The sequence below is a fragment of the Bos grunniens genome, chromosome 13, assembly GCF_055505025.1.
Source record: "Bos grunniens cultivar Pamir isolate PY7600 chromosome 13, Bosgru_T2T1.0, whole genome shotgun sequence".
NCBI lineage: Eukaryota > Metazoa > Chordata > Mammalia > Artiodactyla > Bovidae > Bos > Bos grunniens.
This window is the reverse complement of record NC_141177.1, coordinates 2,772,233-2,782,837: the sequence shown is the minus strand read 5'-3', so window position 1 is coordinate 2,782,837 and position 10,605 is coordinate 2,772,233. Positions and strand designations below refer to the sequence as shown.

The window sequence follows — 10,605 nt, the reverse complement described above, 5'->3', positions numbered from 1 at the left end:
AAAGCAAGTCAGAAGGAGAAGGGTGGTGTGAAATGTAAAATCAGAGAAATGTGTAAAAGGTATAGGTAAGAGTGAGCTTGGTAAAACTTAGGTTTTTTGGGAAAGTTCAAATTTACACTGGCTAAACAGCGAGACAAAACTTGCAAAACAGTCAACCAAGAAAAGAAAATAGCAATTGCTGTTGCTATTGAGTTTCAGGGACTTATAATAAAGGAATATTCAAATTTGGAAAAAGCTTCATGGGAAATATAGGTATTAGTAATTTTGTAACCAAAAAATTAGGGCACACCGTCTCTGTGCCAGGGAGGGTGCTGAAGGGGTCAGCTCATGCATCTCTCCTTTTTCAACAGAGGTAGATGTTAGTAGATCCATTGTACCGGTGAAGTGGTTGAGATTTTAGGGAAGTCACACAGCCCATCGGCAGAGCCCCAGCCTCTCCCAAGGTATCTGGCCTTGAAGGTCAGTGTTCCTCCCACTCAACCACAGCTGCTTCATGTCCTCTTCTGTCCCTGGCATTTCCTCCATGTGGAAAGCTTTGAAAAGGCTCCAGTCACATTTTGAAATTCCATGACAAAAAACTGAATGTCGTCCAGAGCATAGTTTAGGATTTAAACATCCCTGTCAATCCTGGCTGTCATCACCAGGAGATTTTTATCCCAACAATAGATCACTGTGATGTGCTTGGCCTGAAGGGCCCTGGGCTGTTAAGATAGGAATCTATTGAGTAATGCAAATAAATTTAAAAAAAGACAGGTAGTCTCAGACTTTCATTATTGCCTTCTTTGCCGTCAGGCTCACAGACAGCTCTAAGCAAAACATGTTCCTTTTTTACCATTTTAATAATCTGTGCAATGGGAATGAGAGAGTGTGGGGTTTTCATCCAGCTGGTATTTTAATCATTTCAATGATTCATGTAGTTTTTGAACACAGAAGTGACCGGAGTTGAAGTAATAAAATAAGGACACCAAGGAGATTTGCAGTCCGATTATGGGAGCCCCACTTGCTTAGCGAACAAAAGAGCCCTGATGGTGAGTCTAGGGTACTAGTTTCGGACACAAATAGCTGCAGGGAGATAGAGGGAAGGAGCATCGCAAGCGCAAAGGCCCCAGAAGGAAGTGGGTTTATGCAGAGTGTTCTAGAAACAGAAAGCAGTCTGAAGTGGCTGGTGAGAACACAGCAAGTCAACAGGATGAGACATAAGACTGAGGATGAACGCAGGAGTAGGGTGGTCAGCTGACCCAGATCGCCAGGCCCTGAGGGGGTTCTTGGGATTCGGGACTTTCGGTGTTAAAATCGGGAGAGTCCTGCACGAACTTGGACAGGGTGTTCCCCCTAGGCAGCAACCAGGTTCCGCAGCCTGGGTAGACCATGCAAGGGGTTTGGACCGTCCTTTTTGTGCGGTGAGAGAGCATAGATGCGCTTCAGGCAGGCAAAGCCTCAAGGCCGTTCTGCACGGAGACTGAAACACCCTCTCTGTGTTTTCGGCAAGTCACCCAAACCCCTCCTGGCCTTAGTTCCCTTATTGGTGGTGAGAGGTGGTTACCCCAGATGGCCCTCAAGGTTCCTTTCAACTCGGAGACACTGTGACGTTTCCATTACTTTCTGTGGATGGGAAAGGACCATGAGGAGGTTCTGAGCAAAGGAATAAGTCAATTATTTTTTTCAAGGAAGGTTAATCTGGCAGTAATTTACAAGATTGTTTGTAGCAAAGAAACATCTGAAGAGAACCATTGAGATATTATAACAATCTAGTCAGGAGATGAGGAGTGCATGGACCAGGGCAAGAGCAGAAGGGATGATGGAGACAGGAAGGAAGCACGCGGTGAGAGTAACAAGAAAAAGGCCAGGACTTGGTGACCGATTGCATATGGCCGGTAATGGAGTTAATGAAGTATGGTTTCATTCCCTCACCCTTGTCCTCAACTTGCTGGGTGCATGTCCGCATGTTGGACACTGAGGAAGTGGATATGAGAGAGACCTCGACTTCATGGAGCTCACAGTCTCGTGGAGGAACCCGGTATCAGGCTGCACATTCCCGATGTGCTTAAGTGCTGTGAAATGGGTGTGAGGCTGCTTTACAAGCGATGAATGGAGGCCGGACGGCGGGGAAACCCAGACTAAAAATTGAGAGGCTCACTGAGATGAGTGGTCTCAAAGCTCGCAGCTAAGAAGTCAGCAATGAATTAGGCTGGTGGTGGGAGGAGGGCAGACCGGGAGGGAGCCAAGCACGGAGAGGAGCGTCTCAGACACCAGGACAGTGTTTACCAAGGACAGGAGGCCGGAAAAGGCTGGCACAGCTGATGGGCTTAGAAAAGTCTGGTGTGGCTGAGGACTAGAGAAAGTGTTAGTCACGCAGTCATGTCTGACTCTTTGAGACTCCGTGGATTGTAGCCTGCCAGGCTCCTCTGTCCATGGAATTCTCCAGGCAAGAATACTGGGGTGGGTGGCCATTTCCATCTCCAGGGGATCTTCCCAACCCAGGGATGGAACCCAGTTCTCCTGCATTGCAAACAAATTCTTTACCATCTGAGTCACCAGAGGCTCCTAAAAGGTTGGAAAGGGTCAAATTAGAAAAGAGACTGACAGACACCAGCCCATTTTGGACACGATTCTGAGAGCAATGGGGAGTCATTAAAGAAAGGGTCGTAAACAGGACCCCCTGAACTGAGTTTTGAATATTTGGATAAAGGAGATTAGTGGTGATCCTCAGGGATCTGGGGCTCCGAGGTGAGTGAACAGACACATTTTGGTGGAAAAGCAGGAGAGAACAAAGGAATAATGTGACCAGTGGGAAATAGTCCCCAGGGTATTAAAGATATGGAACCATAAGCTTGGCAGAAAGATCAGTGGTAAAAATAATACCATCAGGGTCATGATGGAAAAGCCAATCAGAAGGGAGGAAGACTCGGGAGGTTTGGGTACATGGAAGCCAAATATGAGTCACTCAGAAGGGGCAGTGGAGACATCAAGCGCTCAACCAAAGTCAGAGAAAAACAAAGCCCGAATGAAGGCCAGTAAGCGCAGCAATTAATAGATCATTTGTTATCTCTGAAAAGGAGGTTAGTGACTAATGTTTGGATTACATCACTTTGGACAATATTAATAATGAATTTCCTGATATTCACTTGCAAAAATGCAATGGAAACTGGCTGCTCATTCTCCCTGTCTTTCCTGAAAATTCTCAAATTTGCAAACACTTTAATCCTCTCTGAGTACTGCAGCAGAAAGTTGAAATGTGCTTTGTGTGCAATGCGGGTATGTTTTTGTTACCCAACCCCTCCCCTTTCAGGTGTGCGGAATGTCAGTGTCTTGGACTTCCTGAATGGCCAGGCAGAGAGTTCACAGGACGGCCTCAGGGGGCTGAGCCGTGAGAAGGAGAGGGGAACAAAGTGAGGGGCTTACATCGTCACGAATCCAACGTTGCAGTAGCGATCTGTGTGCTCGTATTTACAGAGAGACATTTCTATCAGCCGAAGATCTAAACCCCAGATCTAAAAACACGTGGGGAGAAAGCTTTGCTATTAGGGAGATTACTCAAAATAAGGAGTATAATGTGGACTTAAGCACTTCATTTCAGTAGCATTGATTCCTAGGCATTTTTTAACACTTAAAATATCAAGTAATACTTGTTTGCTGTAAAAGTTTGCCAAGTTCGGGAAATTATAATTTGCCTGACATATACTAGACACTCATTAAATATTTCATGAATGAACGAATGGACACAAATGATGTAAAACAACAGTGGATTGGGGGACGTAGTTACTTGGAGGGCATAGACATATTCAGGGTTTTGCCACGTAAACGACATTATATGCAGTCTTTGAGCCTTAGGAAGTTGTAGGTTTTTAATCAGGGGACTATATAAACAAGTTGTCTTTAGAACATTACTCTGGCTGCTTTGTACTGGATGCCTCGCAGTATAATGTGGTGGAAGACAAAGGTTCAGGTGAGGAAGCTAGTTGGGTAGGAAGGTGGGAAATGATAGCTTGGACCAGGCTATTGGCCATAGAGACAGAGAGCAGTGAGTGGATGGAGATGTATTTAGCGGGTAAAGTCAATAAAACTTGGGTATTTTGTCAACAGAGGGGCTATTGGGAATGACAGAGAGGGGAACCACTAAGTGTGAGATAATTGTGAGATGCTGAAGAGCTATGGAGAATACCTATGAGTGCTCACTACGCTCCCAGTTCACTACTCAGATATATCAGCTTGAACATCCCAGCCAATAGGATATGACGGATGCCCTTCCAGTGCGCCAGCTTGTCTAGGGAGAGATTATAAAAACCCAGAGGAAGGCCAGTCTTTAAAGGGCTAAAGCAGAAAGAACCCACCAAAATACAGGGAAGGAGCCTTCAGAAAGGTTAGAAGGAAATCAAGACAGGCTGGCTTTGCAGGTAGGAGACAAAGAGAAGAGTGTTTCAAGAGGGAAGGAGCAGTAAATCCTGCCAGGAGCTCAGAAGGTGCAAGCGGGCAAGGGACCCACTGGACGCAGCAACGTGGAGCTCGGGGGTGAACTTAGCGAAAGCATCCTCTGCAGACCCAGGGGAGGAGAAGCCAGATCAGGTGGGTGGATGAAGACCTGGGAGGTAAGAAGGAAGCACAGCAGTGTGGCCGCTGCCCGTGGACTGACCAACGCCCGTGCGTCTTAGTGCTGCAGTCGACAGAATAATCCTGCGTATTCGGGACTCAAAAAGGAGATACCCGGGGTGCAAGATCTCTAAGTGTTCAGCTGCCAAGTTTGGAGGGTGCCGGGTACTATTGCAAATAGCTGGATCTAGTGCTGTATACCTAACTGTGGGGATATCAACCAGCCTATACTGTGAGAGTGAGTGAGTGAAGTCGCTCAGTCGTGTCCGACTCTTTGCGACCGTGTGGACTTTAGCCCCCCAGGCTCCTCCGTCCATGGGATTCTCCAGGCAAGAATACTGGAGTGGGTTGCCATTTCCTTCTCCATACTGTGAGAAAGTTATGATAAAGATATAAATAAAAAGAACCACTTGCTGAGAGCTGACTCTGTGCCTGGCGCCCTGCTAACCCCCTACCTGCAGTCTCTCACTGGATTCTCACAGGAGCACTCGGAGAGTTGTATTAACCCCTTGTTACAGAAGGGAGAACCGAGGCCCGCGAAGGTCACATGGCCAAGAACACACAGCTGTGAAGCGATCCCGACTCTAGTTGGTCTGGTTCCAAAGCCCAGGTCGACCTAAGGGTTATGCAGTCTCGTCTAGTTGGGGCTTTCCAGTGAAAACTTATTGCCTACTTTACTGGAAATCTGACTGCATTTCCAAACTTGTTCTGCTTACCTAATTTGATAAGAAGCATTGAGACTTGGAAAGCAATTGCATAGAACGATTTTAGTCTTAAGCAAGTGAATACTCATAGTGCTCTTACAATGCCAGACATACAGAGACCTTGTGTAGGTGTTACCTGCTCTTACTAAAAGGCTCTGGAGAGAAACTGGCCTGCCCTTCTCCAGGGTTAATCAAACATTGTGAGTAGTAACACCAATATTTCCCCCCAAGGGCAGCTAAATTCTTGCTTCTTGCGGAATAATTTTCAGCTTCTACTGAAGGAAGAGGATGGCATTTCCCGACTTTGTTCTTAAACTCTCTACAGGAAATGGTATTGTTGTAGGCAAGGACAAAAGCACAATGGGAAAACACTTAACAGACGTTATCTGTTGATGTTGTAGGAGAGCCCTTTCGCATCATACCATTTTTGCTGATCTAGAGCAGCTAAGAGATTGGCCACCTGGCTAAATATGCCCGCTATGATTTGGGGATTGAACCTGACTCCAGTTTAATTGAGGTGGCCAGGAACACCAAGGGACAGTGACACTTGGTGAGTGCCTACTGTGTCTCTACCAACATCAGCTTCCGTAATCCTTATAATACAGTCTGTTCTGCTAAAATGCTTCTGAAAATAGGAATTTGTTCCCACGTGATTGATACATTTGAGCATCGTAAGGATTTTGCATTTGTGTATGTTTGACTTCATCTGATTGACACAGAAAACCGCACACTTCTGCACCAAGCCACAATGTCGCTGCTGTCTAGTCACTAAGTCGTGTCCAACTCTTTTGCGACCGCATGGACTGTAAGCCACCAGGCTCCTCTGCCCACGGGATTTCCCAGGCAAGAATCCTGGAGTGGGTTGCCATTTCCTTCTCCAGGGGATCTTCCTGACTCAGGGATGGAACCCGCATCTCCTGAATTGGCAGGCAGATTCTTTACTGCAGAGCCACGGGGGAAGTATCTAGCCACATAGAGATGCGTAAAAGGCAAACACGGGCCCACCTTGAATATGTACCGCCTACCAACTAACCAGGTATGTTACAAGCCACACCCATCAATGTCTGCTGTTACAACTTTCTACTCAGTTTCAGATAACCCACCACCACCACTTCACAATAACTCACAGCTGTAACACTGCTAGCATGCACTTCTGTAAACCTTTCTCAAGATAAAATGTCACATTTATTATAGCGTTTACTCATTTTTTAGCCATTTGATGTGTAAAGAAGTGCCACCACTCTTATTAGGTGCCTCTTTGTTTATTTGTTACTGACATAAGCATTGTGCTCCGACGTCCGTCTTTCTTCCCCACGAGCTCTGTGGATTTATTGTGTGATTTGGAATAGTGTGGTTCCTTTTAGAAACACACATGTGCCTTATCGCACAACTGACTTTAAGTAAGAATGGAGCAGATATTGTGCTTACTCCTCACTCCACACAAAAGAAGGAAAAGAGGAGGAGGTAAATGACTTACGCAAGGTCACCGGCGGTTGACTCCACGTTTATCTGATTCCATCACCCCCTTATCTACTACTGTCTTCCCTCACCTCCCTTAACACCTCTGAAGGGTCTCCAGGCACCTTGAAGTGGACAGTCATTGCAAACCAGCTTCAACATTATGAAAACAAAACTTTTCCAGAAAGATCTTATTTCAAGAGGATCCATACACCTATCTGAATCCTCTGTGTATTTTTAAAATCAAGTAGGTAATCTCCTTTGTGCATACCAAATATGTCCCATTCTGCTCGCAAGTTAATAAATTTTTCTCATTTGTGAGAGCTGCTGAATAGAACAAGCGAATTGTTTTACCCAGTAGGTGGTAGCGCAGTAATGAAGCATCCTCGTGATTAAGTCGAGTTGGAGCTTCTTATCTTCCTCACTGAGTGGGAGGCACCATTAGTAGTAAAAGTAATTACCTGTGTAGAACACGCTGATTGCATCAAGTACCTACTATACGCCACTAAGATAGTCATCTCGATTTTAGAGCTTCTTAAGAGATCTTCATTTGATGTTAATTTTACACTTTTAGCAAAAGTACATTATTTTTGGAAAACGCGGTGTTAGCTGGACTAACTCATTTTTTAGACCTCTTAAAGGACTTCTCCTCCCCTGGTTATTCCCTCACAAGCAGCCTTTCCCCCAAAATAGCAGTTCCAAAGAGCACACTGAACAAGGTTGGGAATGATAAGCTATGTAAATGTTAAAGGATCTATTTGGCAAGAGTTGATTTCACATGGGGGTTGAAAAACCTGTGCTTTCATCTCAGAAGTCGCCAAGTCCATTATGTAAACCTGCTGGAACTTAAGGCAATAATTCCTAAGAAACTGCCCATGCCAATCTTGTGAAGTGTTGTATCGGATGGTTTCATTGGACTTCAAATTCTGCTCTGATAGAAATATTAGAAACAGTGCGCTTGGTTGGATTGAGGCAAGACCAGAGGTCTGACACGGAGTGGTGGTAACTCGGGAGAAAACTCAGCAAAGGAATTTCAGAGGCCAGAGCTCCTTGCAGTTCCAGCTGATGGGCAAAATGAGCACAGCCTGCTCCCTGCCCTTCCATCTGTAAAACCAACAGCTCAAACACGTTTCGCATCCAAGTCCACATTCCTATATGGGCGCGCAGCTGAACTCCTCAGTGCATTTGCATTTACAGTGAGGAATTTGAGCAAGTCTGGTAATTAACTGCACACTAAGCCTTTGTGCTTGTCAGCCTGCCCCTAAATGCACTTATCAACATTATATTTACCCCAAATATCACCTTCCCTAGGCAGGTAGACATTAGTCGTAAGCCCGACACATGGTATTTAGGCTTGTAATTTAAATACGCCTGCAGAAAATTATTATGCAGCTTCACGAGTGTCCTGGTTTGGTCCATATGAACAAGTTTGGTAACACCTTGTTCACTTCATCCACTTTCTTTTCATTGCTGCCTGTATCAGAAAACCCAAAGAGGACGTCAGATGTGATACAAGTACCGACAAAAAGAACAAACAGCTTCCGAAGCCAGAAGCTCAGGTTCAAATCCTGTCCCTGTCATTTTTGATTTGTGAGACATTGGGCAAATTGCTTAACTGATCGGAATAATCAGTTTCCTCGTCTGTAAACTGGCCACAGCAATAGCACTTGCTTCGTAAGATCGTTATGAAATTAAAATCAAATGAGATAGTACGGAGTTTGGTTTCTTTTTCCTACTGGAAGGAATCATAAAAACCTGCAGAAAAAAAGAAAAAGCATCCAGTTTGCAGTTACTCTTTAGAAGAAAGAATGGGGTGTTGTTTCAAGGTTTTGTAATAGCAACTTTTCTTGCCTACCTGAATTTTTTAACCATAAAGCATTTATTACCTTTTTTTTACTTTTGTTTTTTTTTTTTATGTCTTTTGATTTATCTCAGGTGAAATCATAAGCTTTCCTGTTATTTGTTCCTTAGGCTTCCCCGATTTAAAAAAGATTAATAAAATATTATTAAAAATTAAATAAGATGATATAGGTAAGGTGTTTCTTATAATGCCTGACATGGAATAAACATTAATCAACGTGACCCTAAGTAATAATAATATCACTGTAACTATGAAAATCTGATAACGCAGGAGCAAGGAACGGTGGGATGCAGGGCAGTTACTCTAAAGACTTTCTGCTTAATTTCTGGCCCTGGAATCACACAGTAGCACTTGTATATTGGTTAAATTGCTTTTTGAAGAATTGTACGAAACTAAGAATTATTTTTGTGTTGGAATTATATTGTGTTAAAGAGTGTTTACCGAGAAGGCAATGGCAACCCACTCCAGTACTCTTGCCTGGAAAATCCACGGACAGAGGAGCCTGGTAGGCTGTAGTCCATGGGGTCGCTAAGAGTCAGACATGACTGAGCACCTTCACTTTCATGCATTGGAAGGAAATGGCAACCCACTCCAGTGTTCTTGCCTGGAGAATCCCAGGGACGGGGGAGCCTGGTGGGCTGCCGTCTATGGGGTTGCACTGAGTCGGACACAACTGAAGCGACTTAGCAGCAGCAGCAGCAAAGAGTGTTTAAAGCAATTTGGACAGTCAAATGGACTTTTAGGGTTTTTTTCTTTTCCACTGAGATTTTTACTATTTTGCATTAGTTATGCTGAGATGCAACCTAAAAATATGTCATTAGCTAAAAGCTGAATGAGGTGTTGTCCACACAGAACCAATAATATCAAATTTGCTGGCTAAACTCCCAGGTTGGTTAATAAGGGGCATCCTGCTTAAAGGTGAGCATTTATGATCAAGATTGACTCAATTTCATGTTTAATTTTTTAAAACTTATTGGTCCTTTTCTTTGTTCTTATTCATTTATTCCTTTGTTCTCACTAATTTCTTCCTTTGTCTCCTTCCTTCCGGTGTCTAATAAGCATGTCTTGTGTGTTTTAAAATCAGAAATCAAACTCAGTTCAAGCTCTTCTTAAGCAACTATCCTTAACTAAAACAAAAAGCAGGGCTTTTTGAACAAATATTTAGCTTTTGCTAAAGCAATTTATTGAGAGTGTAAATTACTGATTTTTTTCTACAATAAATAGTAATTACTAGTTACTAGCTTTTTAAGGCCAAATGAAAGCTGTGTCGTCCCCCTGGGTCTCTGCTTGCTTCCCTCTAAAAAGGGATAAAGATTTCTACTTCATTATGTATACGAGGAATTTCGCTCTCCACTCGTTCCCGGTGGGTTGGCTGTGTGCTTGTGTGTGTGTTACTCACTTAGTCGTGTCCAGCTCTTTGCGACTCCGTGCACCATAGTCTGCCAGGCTCCTCTGTCCATGGAATTCTCCAGGCAAGAATACTGGAGTGGGTTGCCATTTCCTTTTCCAGGGGGTCTTCCTGACTCAGGGATTGAACCTGGGTCTCTTGAATGGCAGGCAGATTCTCTACCATCTGAGCCACCTGGGAAGCCCTGGTGGCTTAGCTAAGCGGTGACAATAGACACTTCACCATCGGTTACAACGTTTTGCTTCTCATGGAGAATGTGACTCAGGCTACTGGCAGAAGGATGAGGAAACGACCCAGAGTGGCTGCACAGGAGCAGTGTCTCGGTTCTTAAAGTGGGACAAAACCTGAGCTTTCAGCGCTGTCATCTCCTGCGCACTTACTGTGTGCCCTAGCCCCATGTCAAGAGGTTGTATACGCTTTACGTATCTCCTTACTATTCCCATTTTATAGGTAAGAAAGAAGGCTGCTCTCAAAAAACAAAGTCCGGATGCTCTTCCAAGTTAGCCAGTGGCTAGGCTACTGGCTAGCAAGTAGATAAACAAGGGATATTTCCAAGGGATCTTTCAACTCCCCAGGCCAAGCCCACA

At 44.4% G+C, this 10,605-nt stretch overlaps 1 protein-coding gene and 1 long non-coding RNA gene across 9 annotated transcripts in view; one reads left to right on the top strand and one right to left on the bottom strand.

Moving 5' to 3' along the window:
* LOC147359970 (uncharacterized) overlaps positions 1-7,197 on the bottom strand; it is a 39,914-nt gene extending 32,717 nt beyond the window's left edge. For 2 of the 3 annotated variants that reach the window (XR_015138830.1, XR_015138832.1), the window contains exon 1: positions 7,104-7,197. This is a non-coding gene — a long non-coding RNA (uncharacterized LOC147359970). Of the gene's footprint in view, positions 1-3,402; positions 3,492-7,103 lie in introns of those variants that run through there. The other variant, XR_015138831.1, reaches the window with a different exon arrangement.
* Positions 1-10,605, top strand: part of TSHZ2 (teashirt zinc finger homeobox 2) — a 508,475-nt gene that overhangs the window by 103,620 nt on the left and 394,250 nt on the right. The window lies entirely within an intron of this gene.